Below are 21,273 nucleotides of genomic sequence, written 5' to 3' on the forward strand. Positions count from 1 at the left end.
TAATACTTATAACAACATAATTGATCAATTATGTACTCAACCTCTTTAGTTGCTTGTATCTTTATTGCTATTGTAACATCATAGTTTTCAATCGTCATATGATACTCACATGCACACATAACATATTCTTGTTACTCATGCTCTATGTGTTATTTTTACATGCATATATTATTTAGTTCATCGTGGTCTAGCCCTTCTTAGCCTCTCCTGGTCCTTTTATAACTCTACCAATGGCAAAACTCATGATATGGTCGTGTCTATTATACTCATGTTCACTCTTTAATGTCCTATCAAAATGTTTTTATGCTAACACACCTTAGTATATATTTTATGACTTTTGGTGTGTACAACCAACACATACATGATGATACTTTGAGGACGTTCCCAATTCTGCTGATTTCAGTAAGTATTCCTAAGGAACATAAATCTAGATCCCCACATAAAAGTATTCAAGACTTTAGCAATTGATGAGTTTATATGGTTATATACAAAAACACATATGGATAATTTTCATGTATTTACATTTCGAATTTCATGTATATAATATAAATTCAGGGGAATGAGAGTATTTATGGAAGAGTAAATAAGTTTACCTAAAATCGTAGGTGTATGATTATCGGGGTGCACACGCATGGATGGTACTAACCCTCTTGAGTCCATGCAAGCTGTAGTTAACAGGAACAAAAACGCTGCACAAGTGCATATGCATACATGCACGCATGCTAGCTCCATTTTATATAAAAGGCCAGAACCCGACTTTATAAATAAAGCCACCAGACAGAGTCATAATCATCCACAACGAACACCACATAAAGCACGCAGAGTATCAACCAGCCCACACAGGCAAAAGAAGAACATACATGGCTCCCAGGCCAGAACACGGCACGTAGGCCGGGAAGACTAAGGACAACAACATTAGGGCCAGCAACACCTAACCGCCGGCATGAACTGGAGAAAGGGAGATAGCAGAAGCCTGGATCTTGGATATCATCATATCGAGCGCATCCCAGTCCTCCTCCTTAATCAATAATCTCCATTGCTACAAGAATACGCAAGTTTTAAGTAAGCATTCAGCAGGCTTAGCAGCTAAAACATGTTCAATAGTAAATTTGTTTCTAGTCGTCCAAAGAGTCCAGCACATCGCTACAAAGCCCACCCAAAAAATTCTCCTCTGGTCCCCAACGAGATTGTTAGCCAAGAGTCGAAGGTCTGAGAAGGAGGACGGCCTCCAGGCAACACTCAACCAAGATCTGATACAAAACCAAAAGAGTTTAGCCAGAACACAGGTAAAGAAAATGTGCATCGTGTCTTCTCTTAACCCACATAGAGCGCAACGGTCAGACCTGGGGCCATTATGTTTGCGGATCTGGTCACCAGCCAGCAACCGCCCACGAGAAGCTTGCCAGTGGAAGATCTTGATCTTAGGAGGAATACGAGCCCTCCAGATCCACTTGAATTTGGAAGTGGTTGAACCCGAGATCAGCTTACACCACCAAGTCCTCCTCCGAGAGCACCGGGAAGAAGGCAACAAGGCGCTGCCAGTCAACCAACTCTTCAGGAGAAAGAGAGTGGCGAAGTTGCAGATCCCAATTCTTAGCAGAGAGCTCAAAGATCGAGATCTCAGGGTCAGGGCAATAGGAAAAAAGAACAGGAAAAGAGTTTGCCAACGTAGTCGAACCACACCATCAATCAAGCCAAAATCTAGTGGATCTGCCATTGTGAACAACAAACTTGACGAGGCTTTGGAAAATAGGCCTAAGTTTAACAAGGTCTTTCCAGAACTGGGAGGCCCCCGAGGCACGAGCAAATATAGGGCTAGAGGAAGGGAAATACTTAGCTTTGAGAATGTTGAACCAAAGAGGTTTATCCGAGGTGGTGGTCATGATCTTCCACCACCACTTTATGATCAAGCATTTTTTCATGACAAGGGAATTAATGATACCCAACCCCCCATGGCTTTTTGGTCTGCAAATAATGTCCCATTTGATCATGCGATATTTTCGTTTGTTGTCAGCCATGTTCCAGAAAAAGGCACATCTATGTTTGTCAAACGCAGTGTGAGTGTCGATCATTAGCAGATAAAATCCCATAAGGAACATTGGGAGGGAGGAAAGGCAGGCATTAATCATTCGAGCAAGCCATGGATTGATGCTTGTTGGTGGTTGGGGGAGTATAAACCTTTACCATTCTGTTTGGGAACTGCCTATAATGCATGTAGTATGGAAGATACAGCCATCTCATAGATGTTGCGTTGACAGTGAATGTATGCCGCTCAAAATGTTATTCAATCTCTATTTTAAAGTCGAGCTCTGGCACCTCTACAAATCCCTGCTTCCCTCTGCGAAGGGCCTATCTATTTATTTTTATGTTGAGTCATCACCTTTCTTATTAAAAGCACCCACTGGAGAGCACACTGTCATTTGCATTCATTATTATTGGTTTATATTGGGTATGACTTGACTGGATCTCTTTTATCATGAATTACAATGTTTAGTCAGTCCTTGATCTTTAAAGGTGCTCTGCATTTATGTTTTGCGGTCTCAGAAAGGGCTAGCGAGATACCATTTTGTTATATCATGTTATAATTATTTTGAGAAAGTGTTGTCATCCGAGTTTTATTATTATGGCTCGCTAGCTGATTATGCTATTGATATGAGTGATTGTGAGAGCTATGTGTTATTGCGAGTATGGTTAGTTCATAATATTTGCTGAAACTTGAATGCTGGCTTTTCATGTTTACAACAACAAGAGCAAAGAGAGTTTGTAAAAGTTTTTCTTTATCACTTTCAATTTATCAACTGAATTGCTTGAGGACAAGCAAATGTTTAAGCTTGGGGGAGTTGATACGTCTCCAACGTATCTACTTTTCCAAACACTTTTTCCCTTGTTTTGGACTCTAACTTGCATGATTTGAATGAAACTAACCCGGACTGACGCTGTTTTCAGCAGAACTGCCATGATGTTGTTTTATGTGTAGAAAAGAAAAGTTCTCGGAATGTCCTAGAAATCCACGGAGGCACTTTTTGGAATTAATAAGAATTTTTGGCGAAAGAATCAATGCCAGGGGGGCCACAGCCTGTCCATGAGACAGGGGGCGCCCCCTCCCTAGGGCGCGACCTCCTATCTCGTGGGCCCCCTGGACCTCCACCGACCTCAACTCCAACTCCATATATTCCGTCTCGGGGAGAAAAAAATCAGAGAGAAAGTTTCATCGTGTTTTACGACACGGAGCCGCCGCCAAGCCCTAATCTCTCTCGGGAGGGCTGATCTGGAGTCCGTTCGGGGCTCCGGAGAGGGGGATTCGTCGCCGTCGTCATCATCAACCATCCTCCATCACCAATTTCATGATGCTCACCGTCGTGCGTGAGTAATTCCATCGTAGGCTTGCTGGACGGTGATGGGTTGAATGAGATTTACCATGTAATCAAGTTAGTTTGGTTAGGGTTTGATCCCTAGTATCCACTATGTTCTGAGATTGATGTTTCTATGACTTTGCTATGCTTAATGCTTGTCACTAGGGCCTGATTTCCATGATTTCATATCTGAACCTATTATGTTTTCATGAATATATGTGTGTTCTTGATCCTATCTTGCAAGTCTATAGTCACCTATTATGTGTTATGATCCGACAACCCCGAAGTGACAACAATCGGGGTACTTCTCGGTGATGACCGTAGTTTGAGGAGTTCATGTATTCACTATGTGTTAATGCTTTGGTCCGGTTCTCTATTAAAAGGAGGCCTTAATATCCCTTAGTTTCCACTAGGACCCCACTGCAATGGGAGGGTAGGACAAAAGATGTCATACAAGTTCTTTTCCATAAGCACGTATGACTATTTACGAAATATATGCCTACATTATATTGATGAATTGGAGCTAGTTCTATGTCACCCTATGTTATAACTATTGCATGAGGAATCGCATCCGGCATAATTATCCATCACTGATCTATTGCCTACGAGCTTTTCACATATTGTTCTTCGCTTATTTACTTTTCCGTTGCTACTGTTACAATTACTACAAAAACCCAAAAACATTTATCTTTACTGTTGCTACTATTACCATTACTATCATACAACCTTTGCTACTAAATACTTTGCTGCAGATACTAAGTTATCCAGGTGTGGTTGAATTGACAACTCAACTGCTAATACTCAAAAAAATTCTTTGGCTCCCCTTGTGTCGAATCAATAAATTTGGGTTGTACTTCACCCTCGAAAGCTGTTGCGATCCCCTATACTTGTGGGTTATCAGCCAATCATCCATGGGACCAAAGGAGCGGCGGCCAGTCGATAGGAGATCATAAATTCTAGAGCCGAGGAGGTAACGGAAGCCTTCGACAAGGAGCCAGGAGGCATCAAACTAGAACCGAGGAGGAGTGGTCACGCGGTGAAGCCCCGCATCAATAATAAGAGGAGCATGGTCCGAGCCTACAATAGCCTTAGTTTTGAGAGTGGCAAGCGGAAAAAAGGGAGTTCCAACTCGGGCAGATCAAAACACGATCCAAGATAGAGTGAATAGGAGAAACCTGATGATTAGTCCAAGTAAACCTAGATCCCACCCTTGGAATTTCATGAAGAGCGCAAGAGCTAATAAAGTCGTTAAAAGCATCAGCCGACGCCCAGGAAAAGTTATTGGTGTTCTTATCGGTTGGATAGCGAAGCAAGTTGAAATCACCACCAATCATAAGGGGAAGGGTGTAGGATTCGACCTTATCAGAAATTTCGTCTAGGAATAAGGGGGAAAGAGAATGATCCGCCGGACCGTAAACTACCATTACTTCCTAGAGAGTATTGAGTTAGCGGTGAAACACAACATAACTAGCCCAGAAAATACCATGATCGAAGGTAACAAAATCAAAAACATCACATTTAGAGCCAATAAGAATACTGCCCGAATGGCCCGAGGAGGGAGGACAATTCCAGTGAAAACGATCGGCACCCGCAACTGCAGAAAGTTCATGAGGAGAGAAGGAGGGTTTAAAGGTCTCAACTAGACCAATCAGATCAATATTATCGCCCCTGACAATGTCTTTGATTTGGTCCCGGTGCCCCGAGCCCCGAAACCTCTAACATTCCAGAAAAGCGCTTTCATTTGAAGGACAAGTTCTTAATGCGCAAGCTCGAACTGCAGGGTGCCAAGAAGGTTTTATCACGTTTAGGGACACCCTTCTTCTTAGAGACTTGGGGGGTAGCAGCACTAGCATGTCTCCCCCCCCCTCTGTAACCCCCCAGCCACAACCGGAGGAGCAGGAGGAGCCGCCGCAATCTCTTTAGCTTTGGCGATCGCAATCTGGGCCACCTCATTGGCCCTAACTAAAGCAAGCAGTGAGGTGGGAGACCCAACATTATGATCAAGCGAAATACCAACATCCCTAAGAACCTTTGTTAGATGATCATCCGAATACGAAGGTAGAACAAGCCTAATAGAGGAGTCAGAAGGAATAGAAGGAACCGACGAAGGGTGGGCTGGGAGAGTACCTGAAGCTGGAAGATCACGAGCCGCCACACGACGGGAAGCCTTGTCAGCCACCCGCATACCACTATCACAAAGCCGACCTCTCTAGCTTGCGCGTCGTAGAGGAAGGGGAACGGATCAGAGTAGAGCACGGCACCACCGGAGAAGCCTGTCCCACCACATCACCCATATCAGCATTAAAGCGGCGACAGAGCCCTGCTGTACAGAGCTTGGTGCCCGAGGAGGCCCGGCTACGAGCCGAGAACTCCATGGTCCCACGTATGCTATGAGGCATATGCAGCTTGCAGTCCCACATTTCTTTTGAGGATTCCCATGTAACTTCCTGCTGCTGATGCATGCATGTGTGCACACATACATCCTTGACTACTTAAGCAACTCCAATGGGGCGACCCATTTCGTCCCCCACCGTCCATTTGGGTCGGCGCGGACAAAAGAGGAGGCCCAACGCGCTGATCCAAACCCAAATCGAGTCCGCTTCGCATCCGCGCGGACCCATTTGCGGCCTAAATTTGCGCCCCAAATGCGTCGGCGCGGACACGGAATGGATGCCACCCGCGCCTTCTCAGTGTCCACCACGTCCCCAGCTGGCAGTCGTCCAACTGCCCGCGGCCTACCTGGTCAGCTTAATTTATGACCTCGGGCCCATGCGTCAGCGACGGCGGTCATCCTTTTTTAAGCGGACTGTGCGGCGGGGTCGTCCTCATCCGCTTCCAGCCAGCCCCCATCCCCATCTAGCCACACTTTGCTCCCCCGTCGCCGGCAAACCGTAGGCACCCCAGCGACGCCATATGGGGATCTTCTTCGATGCCGGCAGCAGCAAGGCCATGGGAAAGTCCCCCGCCATTCCTTTTCCCACCGAGTTCCTCCCGCCTCCGCCGGCGCCAGCTCGTCGGCCGAGGCAACGCGTCAATGTGCCAGTGCACCAGGCGGAGTGGCACCGGCAGCACCGTGTGCCTCTCCCGTACCTGGACGCCACCCTGCCGCATGACTGGCACCTGGATCCGGAGAGGATCCTAGTGCCGGCGGCGCCGCGGTAGGCTAGGGCGCACACAGAGGAGGTGCGGCACCGGCAGGTGCTCCTGATGCCGGAGCAGGGCCGCAACCTCGCCTACGCAACCGACTCACCCAACTGGGCTCGATGGTTCGCCTTCGAGCACCAGGAGGCGAGGTGACGCGACGCTTGTGAGGTCGACCGCACTGTGCCGCCGCCCCCGCTCGTCGTCCGCGTGGAGGACTAGGCAGCGGAGGACACCTACCACGCAGCCATTACGGCGGTCTACCGGGAGAGCGAGGAGGACGAGCAGCGCAGGGCGGCCGCGTCCGAGGAAGAGGAGGCGGCTTATGAGGCGGCCATGGCGCAGGCCATTGCCCTATACCTGGCGGGCGACTACGTCCTGGCACTGGTGGCCCCGCCGTCCCCTATCAAAGCCGAGCCGAAGCCAGAGACGGAGCCATCCCCCATCGAGCGCTACTCCTGGACGAGGGTAGTTCGTGAGTGGGTCAGTGCACCACCGGTCTGGGTGGGGGCGACTCCGGCACAGGAGGCGACATACCTCGAAGAGTGGCGTCAGCGACGGCTATCCGAGGAGCGCCGCCTACATGAGTACCTCAAGATGCTCAAGCGCGACGCCGAGGACGAGCAGCGCGAGGCCAAGGAGGAGGCGCGCCAAGCCGCGGCAGCACAGGCGGCCGCACAGCCCCCCGTGGCGGCACAACCCACGCCCGACAAGAATGCTCTCTGGAACACGATGTTCCCCTGGGCCGGCTCTGCGCCGACGCTCATCGACCTCACGGACCCCAGGGACGACGACGACGTGATTTTTTTTCAAACTATCACGTTTTAATAGCAAATTCGGAAACTATAGCACCTAATGAAAAAATATCAAAACTATGCCCTCGTCGGTTTCGTGTGTGCCGAAAAGGACTCTTCGTTCACGCATTGGCGAAAGAGATACGTAGCTGGGCCGAAAAGACCTTTTTGGGCAGTAGTAGGCCGAAAAGTACTCTTTGATCAGCAGTAGGCCGAAAAGTCTCTGGGGCCCACCTTTTCGCGTGAATGGGAGGCCGAAGCAGCATGGCTGTGCCTTCGGCTTATGTTAGGCCGAAATGTTTTTTTTTTGAATTTTGACTTATGAATCTGATTAGGAGACATATATTGTTTTGTGTATGCGAGAGACATATTACTATTAATCCGCATTGTTATTTGAGTTACATTTCCAAAGAGACTGCAACTGATAAATAAGATACAAGTATATTTGAATTAAACGGTAGGGCTGAACTTAAAAAATACAGCTTACATTAAGGACAGTATAACCGTACCTAATCCCTGCCCTCACAGCGATTTTATGTTACTGGCCGTTCGATTTGGTGTTCTGCATGTTTTTGGCCGTCCGATCTTCCTTCTCTCGCTCGTTGGGCCAGCTGTCCTGGAGGGACGCTGCTCCGGTAGAAAAATCGGCGCATTCTTGTTCATCGGGCCTATCCAGCACGGTCCACGGCCCATCTATCGCTCGTCTCTGTCTCTCCCCCGACTAGCTCCTCCCAAACCCTATCCTAATTCCATCGCCGCCACCCCCACGACTCTCTCTCCCTCCAGATCTGCTCCGGCACTGTCCGCTCCCGAGTCTCTCCCTCTACGGCGCCGCTCTCCTCCGCCTTCCAATCGCTCTCCCTCTCTCATGGCGTGGACTAGCAGCGGCGCCGGGGAAGCCGGTGAAGATCTCCAAGAGGCAGGATGAGGGGGTGGTGCCCAAAAAGTGCGTCCCAAGGAACCCTGCGTGGGGCAGTGCCTCCTCAAGATCTCAACACTCGTCTCACCGACGACAACGCGCCCTGACAAATGGTCTTCATACGGAGGTCCACCTCATGTTGGATATTCGCTCATGGACTTATAGTTGAATCTCGGTAACTGAATTCATGGGGATTAATCTGTTTGCCAGGGAGGTGCTGTAGCACAAGGGGCAGCCGATCAGTGTGATCACGGATGGTGTGGATAAGAATGGGAAGCCACACAAGCTGCAGCCCTATTCCATCCCCACCAGCGAGCTGGGGGACTTTGGGCCTTCTGTACATCCGCCTACTGCCCCACCACAACTGATGACCACGATGCAGGGTGGCTGCGGTGCTCCATCTCTTCTCCATGAGGTCTCAGGCTACGATCTTAATTAGTCCTATGTAGTCATATTTGGATGATAGTACTTCACTTGACCACATATGGAATTACTGGATGCTATACAACTAATGGACTCTAGAACTTGACAATGAAATTATGGAATTACTGGATGCTAAACGTAATGAATTTATCCTGCATAAATCCTCCCCTTCCTCTTTTGTTTGTTATGCAGGGAAAAAAACAAGTAAAAAAACGATGCCTTCTCAGTTCTCATCGATCTGGTAGCGGCAAGTTCAATTCTGCAGCCTCGACCATTTCGGCTGCTCATCGAATTGTTTCATGTTACACTGGTGCAAGCCGGAGAAAAGCCTACTCTGGATCCTATTGCAGTTGACATCTTCTTTGCGTTGCTTTCATCGGTGAAAATCCAGAACAAGAAGCACATATATGATGATGCATCACCGGCTGCCTCCACCGCTGTACAACATTGGACGACCTCCTTAAACCTGTTTTCTCCACCTTTCCTTGCTGATTCACCGCTGTACAACATTGGACGACCTCCTTAAACCTGTTTTCTCCACCTTTCCTTGCTGATTCACCAATTTGTAGGAAAATCAGTCTGCCAACTAGACTAGACACTTCAATTGATGCCACATATTGTTGTACAGAACCTACAATTTCTGTACATATAGAAACATCAGATTAGTACTTTTTTGGACACTGATTTCTCTTCTCTAACTGAAGCAAGTCTCTTATATTTACTGAAAGGTAGAACTAACCACTGATCCTTGACGTGAATTTCACATCGCTACTAAACTCTCTTTATATCTTTAGAATATGATTATCAGGAGATTATCTTCATCACAAATTCAAACGGCAGTTGAGATGCTAATATAATCAAGAAATTATATGGGTTGACACATAAAAAATATATTAACTCCATCTATTATCATGGTTGATGTACATGACTATATGCTCTCACCTTTTATGAAAAAACATGGGTTCCAATTATATGTCTGTCTTCCTATAAAGAGAACTTCCATATATGCAAATAATTAACATGTAACCCAGTTAACGAAGTTTTTCTTTTGAAGCTATCAGTCCATAAACTAACAAAATACACATGTAGAATTACCCCTTTTTCCTCCTCTTCGACCACACATCTGCTTGTCTGGATTCTCAACGCCATCAATCACCACATCCCCCGACAACTACGTCCATGGCTGCTTCTTTCCGTATGACCTTCTCCCTGTTGTCCTCCTCCCAAGCCAGCAGTCATGGCATCCCCAAGCAACATAAGCCAGCAGCAACAAGGTAAGGACCCTCACCCCGTTTCCTCTCTACAGTTTGTTTTGCTCAGATTTTGCTTTTCGGTTCTTACTGTTGATGGAGACATGCGTTGACTCCTAATTACATTTATATCAGAAATTGTTTGTAACCATTTCGCAGTTTTGATTGGTTGCTATGGCAAAGTTGTTAATTATATGTTTTGTTTGCAGCAGCCAATCTACAAACTGAGGATTTCATCCCATCGCCCTTTGCTAGGAACCAGGTTTCATTGTATCCACTATATCACCTCGCTTGTTTGTTCATTTCATATTTAAATATGTTATCCAATATGAACAATCCAGTCATTTTGTATGTTGTTTTCTTGCCATTCTATGCTAATATTATTATTTGTTCAAATGCTTATTTTTTCTCTGAAATGGCATGATCCCCGTCAAAACAAACTATGTGAATTGTTAGGTAATTAAGTTCAAACTGTGAGCCGGAGCGTGAGAGATCGCCACCGTTATTGCCTCTACTTGCGCAGCCTACTGCATGACCGCAACCCCTGGTACATACCTATTACCGAATAATACACATGAATGTGAGATTCTCCTACCTTATTTCAATTCAGTTTGAGGTTGCATTTTTTGCTGGTTTGTGAGAATATCTGGAGTCAGATAAGGCATGTCAAAATGGGTGATTAAGGTACTTCTATTTTCAGGATTTTAACAAGGCTGCCTGGTTTGTCACACTTTTAAATGAAAATCAGAAAATGATAATTACAAATGATGGACAAAATCCTTAATTTAATATGTATAGCCTCTTTGTCTGAATTAAGACCAATGCTTACTGATTGAATGGTGTCAACAAGTTGGTATCTATCAATTGGCTGTAATGCTGCTCCATTAGATATTCTGAGCTTATTTTTAGCTTGCACATTTTTGTTTCTTTCTTAATTTAAGGCGGCATAGGTTTCGGTGAAAGAGGATCTTACAAATTGGATGCCAATATTTTTTATCAAAAGATTCTTAAATTTCACGTACCATCAAGTGACTGGTTTGCGATCTTCCACACATTACTTTAGGTATCTCTTTGCCACAAAATTCGGTAAATTTCTTGTGAATTTATTTTGATATTTTGTCGTGTCTTAAAAGCAATTGGCTGATTTTACTCCAGCGTTAGCATGTGGAAGGTATCGTAATTATTACGGGCACATCTACATTCATGCACATACACTGAGCTTTAATCACTTCATGCAATTCTCATTTGATATAGTAAGGACAGTTTTGTAAACGACACTCAATTATGATTCTGATTCGATAGATGATGTTCTCTTACGGATATTAGCAAAAATGTTATGTAGGTAATGTTGTTATTATTGTTTCCTTCATCAACATACACCACGTTATGTACAGAGCAATTATAACTGTCTTATACTTCTCCTTGGGACACTGCTTATGTATTTATTTCTTCAATTGATTTGCCTTACTAATAGTATTTTGTTTGTATTTCGATGTAAGCAATTGTAAGTCGGTTAACATGTAGCACAACTTGAGACATTGTTTCACAACCCACTGGCATTTGATATTGAGCTTACGGCTTTTATTATTGTAGATCGGATGGAATTTTACGACCTCAAATCTGAGCAAGTGCACATTCACGCATCTATCTTGGTGCAATGCAAGAATACTTGACCGTTATAATATGATGATGTAGTGTAATTGTATCACTGGCCAGAACGCATTGAGATTTTCTTGATAATATATTGAAAGTTCTGAAATATTTGTACTGCCTATTTTCTTCTCTCGAGTATTCCTAATGTCTTTCCTCAATATTCTATTTTGTAGCTATCGTGATGTGAACCTTTGCGGGAGATGTCACAATCCATATCAATCATCCTAATTCATATCTCTCCTAATTCATATCTCATGCGCTTAATACTGCTTAATACCACAACTCGAATATTAGACGCGAAGGAAAAACTCAAAATATTTCTTTTCTGCCTAAATACCATTATGGAGGAGACAAGCACAATATTTGAAAGCTTTGTAAACAAATGTATACAAGTTACTTTTATTCCTAACAACTAAGAGCCAAAATAGACGGGCGCAACAACGCGCGCCATCTATGATCTAGTACTACATGAAGGTATGATCGTCATCCTCCGTCGATGCAACACTATTGCCCTTTGATGATGTGGTACTCTTGCCCTCCGTCGATTCAGCACTCTTGCCCTTCGACGATGCGATACTCTTGCCATTCGATGGTGCGGTACTCTTGGCATTGGTGCTCGTCATGAAGATATCGTCTTCGTCTTCGATGTCGGCAGTCCATAAATATGTATGCTCCGCTGCAGTCGTTATGAAGTTTTCACTCTTCGTCTGCACTAACTTCTTCCACTTACCATGCAATCTAAGAAGTTCTTTACGTACCTCCTCATAGGTCCTTTCAGTCCACCCAGACCTACGTAATGCGTGAGCCAACTCATTCAGTATGGTGTCACTGCCGATGAGTTCGTCCCATGGAACTATCCTATTGTCCCATGGACAGCTCGACTACACTAAACTTGACTGCTTATCCACCTTCGTGTGAAGGGGGTTTTATAGGTAGAGAGGAGAAAATGACGGGAAAGAACGATTGCGGTATGGAGTGAAAGGGTTGGCTGGAACTTATGACGGGAACATATGGCGGGAAACGGGTGGCGGGAGCATATGGAGGGAAACAGTTGGCAGGAAAATATTGAGGGAAAGGGTTGCGTGAAAATATATCTTTTTCAATGTCTAAGATGAGCAACGGCTGCACAGCATTCATAAGTCAAAATTCCAAAAAAAACCATTTCGGCCTAACATAAGCCGAAGAGCGCAGTCATGCAGCTTCGGCCTCCCGTCCATACAAAAAGGTGGGCCCCGGGGACTTTTCGGCCTATTGCTAATCAAAGAGTATTTTTCGGTCTACTGCTGGCCAAAAAGGCCTTTTCGGCCTAGCTACGGATCTCTTCGGCCAATGCGTGACCGAAGAGTCCTTTTCAGCCAACCGCTGATCGAAAGCACCCTTTTCGGCCCACATGAGGCCGATGGGGTCATAATTTTGCCTTTTCTGCATTGGGTGCTATAGTTTCCGAATTTTCTACAAAAAATGTGATAGTTTTGAAAAAAATCCGACAACGACGCCTAGGGCAGCATGCCGCCTCGTAATTTAGCTTGTTTTTAATTTTCTTTAATGCAATTATGGACACGTGGACTCGCGCCGGCCTTCGTGGTCGGCGTTAATGTTTAATTAATGTTGTTTTATTTTAAATATACATGTATTCTTTTTTTCTCGCGCCGTCAAAATGGATCAGGCCAGCGTTGGGCGCATGTGCCGACCCAAATGCGGAAGCGGATGTTCATGTCCGCCTGGCCGACCCAAACAGACAAAAAGAGGACAAAATTACCATCCGTTTGGGTCGGCCCGTTGGAGTTGCTCAACTCCAACAGCCGCGCAACACGCGGTGCGCTAAAAAAGCGTTTGCAGTGCGCTGCTCGCGAGTTTTTGCGCCGCGATCCGCTCTAGCAGCCGCTGCAAAAAAAACTGCGCTATGCACTCTCAAAACAAATAAAAAACCATAGGCAGATAAGAAGCGATACATAGATAGATAAACGATAGATTAAAAACAATGCATAGATAGTTCATAGCCTCCTTCTACCATAGATAAAACGATAGATAAAAAACTACTCATCGTCCTCCTCCGACTCGGACTCCACCTCAGTCATGTCCTCCTCCGATGTCACAATGAAGGCGTCAAGGTACCGATCATCCTCGGAGTCCTAGGACGGCGCTGCTCCTAGCTCGATGTTCAAATGAGCGGCCGCCTTCCACAGACGCCGGTCCTCACGATAGGCGGCTCGCGCCGCCCTCCTCTCCTCCCCCTCGGCCCTCCTTTCCACGAAGAACTGCTGCTCCTTGATGACGTCCTGCGGGAATCATTGGCGCCACTGCTCCATTGCTTCCTCGTCCATCTCGGCGGGGGTCAGACGGCGCTCCCGCCTCCGGGACTCGCGACGATCCTCATCGGTGATGAGCCGTGGGGGAGGAATCAGCCCTGCGCCATCTCCCACGACGGCACCTCCAGGAAGTTCATGTGCCGGCGCGGCCGCCGAAGGCGCCACACCGCCGCGTCATACGCGCGGGAGGTCTTGAAGGTGCCGAGGCCGAGGCGCACGTCGCCGGACCGAATCTCAGCGGAGAAGGCGCCGAACGGGCACGCGCGGAAGCCGCAGTAGCCCGAAGCTCCTCGGCGGCGCGGTGGCATGGTGGCGCGTCCGCGGCTAGGCGAGAAAGCGGCAAAGGGAGCGATGAAAGAGCGGCAGAGGGTGCATGGAGAGGTGGAGAGCGATGGGAGGGCGCGTGGCGAGTGCTGCATTTTATAGGAGCGACGGAAGCGGCGCGCCAAATCTAGCGTGCGACCGCTTGCTTTTTCCCCGCGCACGCAATCGTTTCCGCGCCTAGTTTTCCCACCTCAGCTGGAACGCGTGAAACCGTCCCGCGCGCGCTAAAATCTCATTTTACTGCACACGTGTTTTTTACCGCCACCATTGGAGATGCTCTTAGGCCCTAGGACCTCCTACAATACGCTAGTGCTTAGATGGGTGCTAAATGCATTTAAATGCTTGGCAACTAGTGTTCCTAAGGCCCCTCCCAATGTTCCACCATGTACAGGTGCTAAGCTTTTCATGTAGGAAAAAAATCTGATGCGGCAAGTGATTTAAGAGGAGAGAGATGAGTATGGTGACCCCAAAAAGAAACAATGCTAAGCGCGTGAACCTAGGCAAAATATTTAAAGAAAGGAAGCCCACCTATACATGAACAACTTTAGTTGCTAAATCATTAAATGAAGCAAGCTTATCAACCATAAGCTAAGCACCTATGCATTGGGAAGTATAGTTGCTAAGCTATTTAATGTGCTTAGCACCTCATCTAAGCACTCATGCATAGCATTGATTCTTTCTAGGTCCTCGGACCTCTTACAATGCACTAGTCTCCTTCATTTAATTTAGCAACTAAATTCTTTCATGTATTGGTTGGTAATCATTTTACATAAGTCCACGCGCTAACCATTGATTCTTTCTAGGTCATCATAATACTTTTTCTCCTCTTCAATTGCTTCGTCACAATTTTTTTTTTTGCATCTGTACACCATGAAGCAGTGGAAAAAGCCTTAGGGGTGCCAAATTGCTGAAAAAGGTGCCAGATCACAGCCAATCCCAAATGATTTTTTTTGCACCGTTCCAGTAGTGTGTGACTGCATCATGTGAAGAAGTAGGACTCATAGATGCATGAAAATAGTTGACGCCGCCAATTTTTCTCCACGCATTATAGGAACCTACTCCATCCGTTCGGAATTACTTGTCTTGAAAATGGATGTATCTAGAACTAAAATACGTCTAGATACATTCATTTTTGCGACAAGTAATTCTAGACGGAGGGAGTAGTAGTAAAGTATTACTACTTTACTAGATCATCGATGGCGCGCGTTGCGGCGCCCATCCATTAGTTCTATGTAATGATTGGAATTATGTAAATATATGGTGCCATGAGGGAGAGCCAATATGCTCCAAATTTTGGCGGGTCACCACACAAACCAGCAACTTGATTGGCGACACCAGAACAAGGATAATAATATGGCAATAGCACATTGACATGTCATTCATAGTCAATTAAATAACCAACATGTATAATACTATTATAAAATGTTTTGGATATTTTATTATGGACTACATACAGACTGAAATGAATGAACGAATACACTAAAATGCATTTATAAACATCCAATTCGGATGAAAGTTAGAAGATCTTATAATAGTGTACGGAGGGGGAAAGTTAACTATAAAGATGTACTACTTTGTTAATACTTGGTCCATCTTACACTCTCATAAAGTTTATTGGACTCCATGATATGGCTGACTCTTATACTGCAGCTGCTTCTCTTCTCTCTTCTGCAATCAAGCAAAATTATTATATGTAAATCCTTAGTAGTGTTATACTTGCACTCAGCGGTGGATAGTCATAAATGTGTGACAGATTTGTAAACTGGACAACTGATAACATGTTACATGGGATCATTCCCATAGGATGTAATGCAGTCCACTGCATCAATTGTTTTTGGGATTGGAACAAATCGACCGATCCCTCGTGCATACCATCATATGAGAAATATGTAGCTAGCAGCTGTTGAGATCAAAATGCTTTCAAGATGCTTACGGGACGGTAAGTAGTAGATAATATGGTCTCCTCATCAGAATCTACATCATTCAAGTATCTTCATGCAACATGATAAATCTACCAAAGGTAGGTTTTTTTTTTGTTCTGCAATAGATGAAGGAAAGCAATCAGTATTCTACATGTCAAAAAAAGCAGCACTAAATTTATTTCGTATACATGTAGCATGTTGTCGCTCAGTTCAAAGAGAAATTCAACCTAAAATAACCATTTGGTATATCATGTAAAAATATTCAATACTAAAAAAAAATCCTGGCTTGACCAGCATAGCTTAAATAATTCTATCGAACAAAACTCCAAATGGTATTGAAGACGAGAAGGCAGGAATCAATAAAAATATCTATTTTCACATAAGTGTATGCTTAGATATCATGTACACAATGTAAAGAGTATAACATCTAAATGGAAAATTAGCCATCTCACATTTTCAAATGTCCATATCAATAAGTATCATCATCAAGATTAACGTCATGTCCTCATCATCGATTTCAGTAGCACTTCCATTTTGCTAGCAGAATGCTCACAACCAGAGGATCATATCTTGCAAGTTGGGAGTATGGAGCAAGAATGGAAATTCAATTACCTGTCTAAGAAAGTAAAATGGAAAAAATAAGTTAATCCTTCAAGGACAAAACCTAAGAGGAATGCACTTTGGATGGCATTCATTGGTGCCAGGATGTAGTTATATGAAAAGGGGAATCAAGCAAGGTGCATACATAAAAATTGGAATAAAAATGGATGTACTTATATGAAAAGAGAAATCGGAGTATCGGACAAGGGTGATTACATGAGTAGGGGAATCTGGCAAGATGCATAATAAACATTGGAATTTAACTCCAAAAATACTAACCAAAACAAATAAACACCAACAAGTGAGGCTGCATACATCCTCAAACACCTTTCCCTACACAAACTCTGTGCAATGTCTTGATATACAGAACCGTGCAATGTCTTGACATACAGAATTTACCGCAGCGATTTGGTGTCCTCAGCCGCCAGATCGCGCCCTTGGACGTCCGAGATTAGCTGGTCGTTGTACCGAGTATCGCGGCACCATTTTAGGGTTCCGCCGTGTGTCACGGCCTGCCAAATTAAAAGGGCTGCTGCTACCGACACTGATCTGACCGTTCTGTCATCGACCGGCCAGCAAAACAAACCAACTGTGTACGAGAGGCCTGGACATGACAGTTGAGAACTAACATCTCTTCCAGGCAGGTGGCCACCATTTTTATGGGCTTCTAGGCGTGCTTGTGCCAGGCAGGCTGACGTGGAATGGCTGCTGCTCTAGAAGCCTATTTCTGTTGCCTTTTCGTTCACTGGACCGACGTGTCTTTTTTGGTTACTATAACTATCCATTATAAAAACTCACTAAAACAGCTGATCTAAAATATAACCAGACCATTAGCATTCTCCCCTGCAGCTTTGAGCCAATGAAATTTATGTCTTTTCACATTCCATGTCCGCTCAACGCTAATGAAAATTCCCTGCCCCATCGAATCATTCAGTCATGTGACCAGCGTGAGAATGATGGTGATGAAGCTTCAGTTCCAGAATAACATTTGAAGCAAAGAACAGAGTTGATGGAGAAACTTTCAGTTCCGGGACTGCTACGCCATCATTCTTGGTCTGCAAATGAAAAAGTTATGTTCTTATACTATATTCAGATAGTTTGAAGTGCTATTTGCTACTTGCTAGATCCTTTAACTTGAAATTTCATTTTTTTTACTTTTGATCGTAACATATGTTTAATTGTTCCTTGCTTGTATTTCCAGGAGCTCCATCCAATCCAAATATACCCACATTAATATTAGACCATATATATTTGCATGGCTTGATCCATTTATATTCGATGTCATCCTAAATTATTTTGTATGTTACACATTAAGCATTTATGTAAGCTCATATCCAAATATACGCGGAATTAATGATTGATGCAATACTGTCTAAATTTTCATGCAAGCTCATATCCAAATATACGCGGAATGACATTTGTAAGTGGTTCTTCCAAAAAAAAAGGTTGCCAACGTGATGTGTATATGGACTAATAAAATTACAGGAGACCTTCATTTGGTTTCAATTACTTACTTCATCAGCGGCCTGCTGCCTGCTATCTCGTTGCCTCGGTTTCATCTCAGATCAGCATCAGTTACAACATGGCATGCTATGGTCCTATGACTTGAGCTCTGTGATGACCAAAAAGTATTGCAAGGGTTCGCTGGATATGGGAGTTGTAGTTGCACGCCATGAAAATCAAATGAACATCCATGGAAATTGGAGCATCCGGAATTCAGTTACATGACAGATCATTACATCCATGGAAATTGGAGCATCCAGAATTCAGTTAGATGACGGATCATTCTACACTATGAGCTTAATACGATGAACCCCTTTATCATTCAACATTACGAGTGTGGCAAACCCTAATTTATTAACCCAGTCTGTAGCACCTCGGTCGGACAAACATATTGTTTAGCACCTCGATTGGTGAGTTACAAAACCCTAATGCATCGAGGGAGAAGAAACTTACCGGTGGGGAGAGCAACGACGACTGAACGACGCGGAAGGGGGAAAGCGTGATGAGGTGGGCGTCCCCGTTCAAGCAGGATGAGGTGGGTGGCTTGCTGCTGTCGGGTTGACGCGGTGGATCAGACCATGGCCGGTGAGGCGGCCTCCTCCAACCTAGCCGTCGCGCGCGGCATAGCATCAGGGGAAGTCGCCACCTCCGCCACCAGGATCGCTCGTTCACGGGAGGACTGAAGAAGCGAGGGGAAGGGGGCCAGGGTTGATTGTTGAGCACGGAAAGTGGGCCAAACAACCCAATACGAGCCCAATTAACCACAGGGGTCCAAAAAAGCTACCGGAGTAGCTGCTCCTCGGACAGGTAGCGCATCTCGCGAGAAACAACCCATTAGGGAAGATCAAATGGCCAGGAACGGCCAGCACATGTAAATGGACGGTCAAGATGCTGAATACGTGAGAGGGCTGGGATGGTGCCCAGTTTTACTGTCCTTAGGGCCTGTTTGGGACTGCTCCGCTTCACAAAAATCGGTTTCGCTCCACTAAATTTACTTTGGAGCAGTTTCATCTAGAAGTTGTAGTACTATTAAGGAGAATGTTTGGCTGCCATCTAGCTCCAGCTTCAAGAATGAGATATTTGGTGAAAAGAATCTGTTTGATTGGTTGAGGGGGGAGAAACGAAGGGGTATCCACTTACTGGTGGCAGTGGTGGGTAATTTCCACCCAACTTCAGCTTCTAGAGTTTTTTGGAGCACCCCCTGAAGAGTTTCATAAAGAACTGAGAGTTGTACACCAGATTCTAGTTTTTTTGTGGAGCGGCATATTGTGGAGCTACCCCGTTTGGCTTGTGTTTTCTGGAGCGGAGCTGAATTTGAAGGAGCAGAGTAGTTTCAAACAGGCTCTTAATTACATCAAGGAAGTGGGAATCGGAGCAACAAGGTACTCCGGTTCCCTGGATCTTTTCTATGGCATCGGCTGGGTAGTGCAGGGCACTGGTGCCAAATGCATCTAAAGTTGATTTGGTATCGACTTTTTTGCCTACATGGTGGAAGGCCTTATGCGTCTTCACGTGCTGTATGTTCCATCTTGTTGTACGGAAGATTCATTTCCCGGCACCATCATGAAGATAAAGACCTGTGCTCGCACCTCATGGCATGTTCAGCCGATCGCAGTGTGCTAGAAGACGCCCAAGAGTCTCCAAGTCCACAGGGAAATCACTCATGAAGCACGCTGAAGCTACAGCCGCCGGTCTTGTCGGCGAGCGCTGCTAGAAGAAGACGCCCAAGTCGCTGAGTCAACGGAGAAATCATTGATGAAGCACGCCGAAGCTACAGACGCGGCTCTTGCCGGTTAGCTGTCCTGTCGTACCCGCCTGACTCATCCACACCATGAAGCCATAGTTCAGCTCCCCACTCTGACCACCCGTACCCGAGCACCGCTGCACTTGGTCCAAGCCGACTTCACACCGACTCGGTGTCGGTGGGCGCGACGACTGACCGGGCTTGCACATCCATCAGGGATCACACGCGTGGCAGGATCCACACGGCTAGCTAGTACTATATCGACGACTATCTCTACGGTGGATGAATGCATGCATTCAAACAGACAAGGCGGATCTTGAGGCTCCCGGTAGGACACACACTATAGCCAAGTTTCTCCGTGTTGTCATTTGAGAGCTACGTGTACATCATTGGTCTCTTCACACTTCTTTTTTAGACCCAAGACGTTAGGGGCGTCCGGCTTTAAATTAATAAAGCTCACAACAAGACAGTGTATCACAGAGGTCCCAACTTAACTTACACAAGCACAGAGGCTCAGGCCAACCAGACACAGAGAGTTCAAGTTTTGCGGCCAAAAGGTAGCGAGCGCTCGAAATACATGGCACGCGGCCAAATCTTGAGCACGCAGGCTCGCCAACACAACCAAAAGGGCCACTTCAAGGCGGGGAAGTGGCGGATGGCTCCCTAGCCAAAACGTACACCTGACGCAGACGGTCTTGAGCTTGCTTTATCATCTCAGAATCCTTGTGCCTCGCCAACGGACTCCACTGCTGCAGGAAGAGGTTGTATTTGAAGATTATGTTAGCCGGATGAGACGGGAAGATCCCCTCGATCGCTATAGTTTGTTTCTAGTAACACACATCGCCCAGAATAAGGCCCTGATACAGCTCCACAGCACCCTCCTGTTGCTCCCCTGGACAGAGGCGAGGATGGACCGAAGATCATTAGATGATCTAGGGTCCCAAGTAACACCAGCCGCGTCGCGGACCGTGCTCCAAGCGAAACGTGCCAACGGGCACCTAAAAAACACGTGATTCGCGTCTTCTGTAACATTACAGATCGCGCAAGAGCCGGTTGCCGGGCTGTGGCGCTTGGACACGTTTTCAGAGGTGGGTAGCCTGTTTCTGAACAACTGCCAGAAAAACACCTTGATCTTGAGAGGGAGGCACGCCTTCCATAGTCCGATAGGCACCTGAAAGGTGGAGACTTGGCAAAGTTTTCGGTAGAGGGATTTGATCGAGAAATTGCCGGAAGCGGTGAGGGCCCAAGTCACCGCGTCCGCTGACATGGACAGAGCCACCGGGCTGATCAGCTCGAGCAGCATCGCTAGCTGCCCCTGTTCCTGCCCGTTGAGCTTGC

The 21,273-nt window shown here is 45.9% G+C and overlaps 1 long non-coding RNA gene across 3 annotated transcripts; it reads left to right on the forward strand.

Annotated features, from left to right (window-relative positions):
- Nucleotides 1-7,985: 7,985 nt before the first annotated feature.
- Nucleotides 7,986-11,601, forward strand: LOC119311620. 3 transcript variants are annotated; one of them, XR_005151119.1, is made up of 4 exons: nucleotides 7,986-8,334; nucleotides 8,418-8,622; nucleotides 8,823-9,904; nucleotides 10,090-11,601. It is a non-coding gene; the product is annotated as an uncharacterized LOC119311620 (long non-coding RNA). The 3 variants fall into 3 exon arrangements; XR_005151118.1 differs by having other exon boundaries at nucleotides 8,418-9,904; XR_005151120.1 differs by having other exon boundaries at nucleotides 8,418-9,904; nucleotides 10,093-11,601.
- Nucleotides 11,602-21,273: the final 9,672 nt, after the last annotated feature.

Source organism: Triticum dicoccoides, chromosome 5B (assembly GCF_002162155.2).
Source record: "Triticum dicoccoides isolate Atlit2015 ecotype Zavitan chromosome 5B, WEW_v2.0, whole genome shotgun sequence".
Lineage (NCBI taxonomy): Eukaryota > Viridiplantae > Streptophyta > Magnoliopsida > Poales > Poaceae > Triticum > Triticum dicoccoides.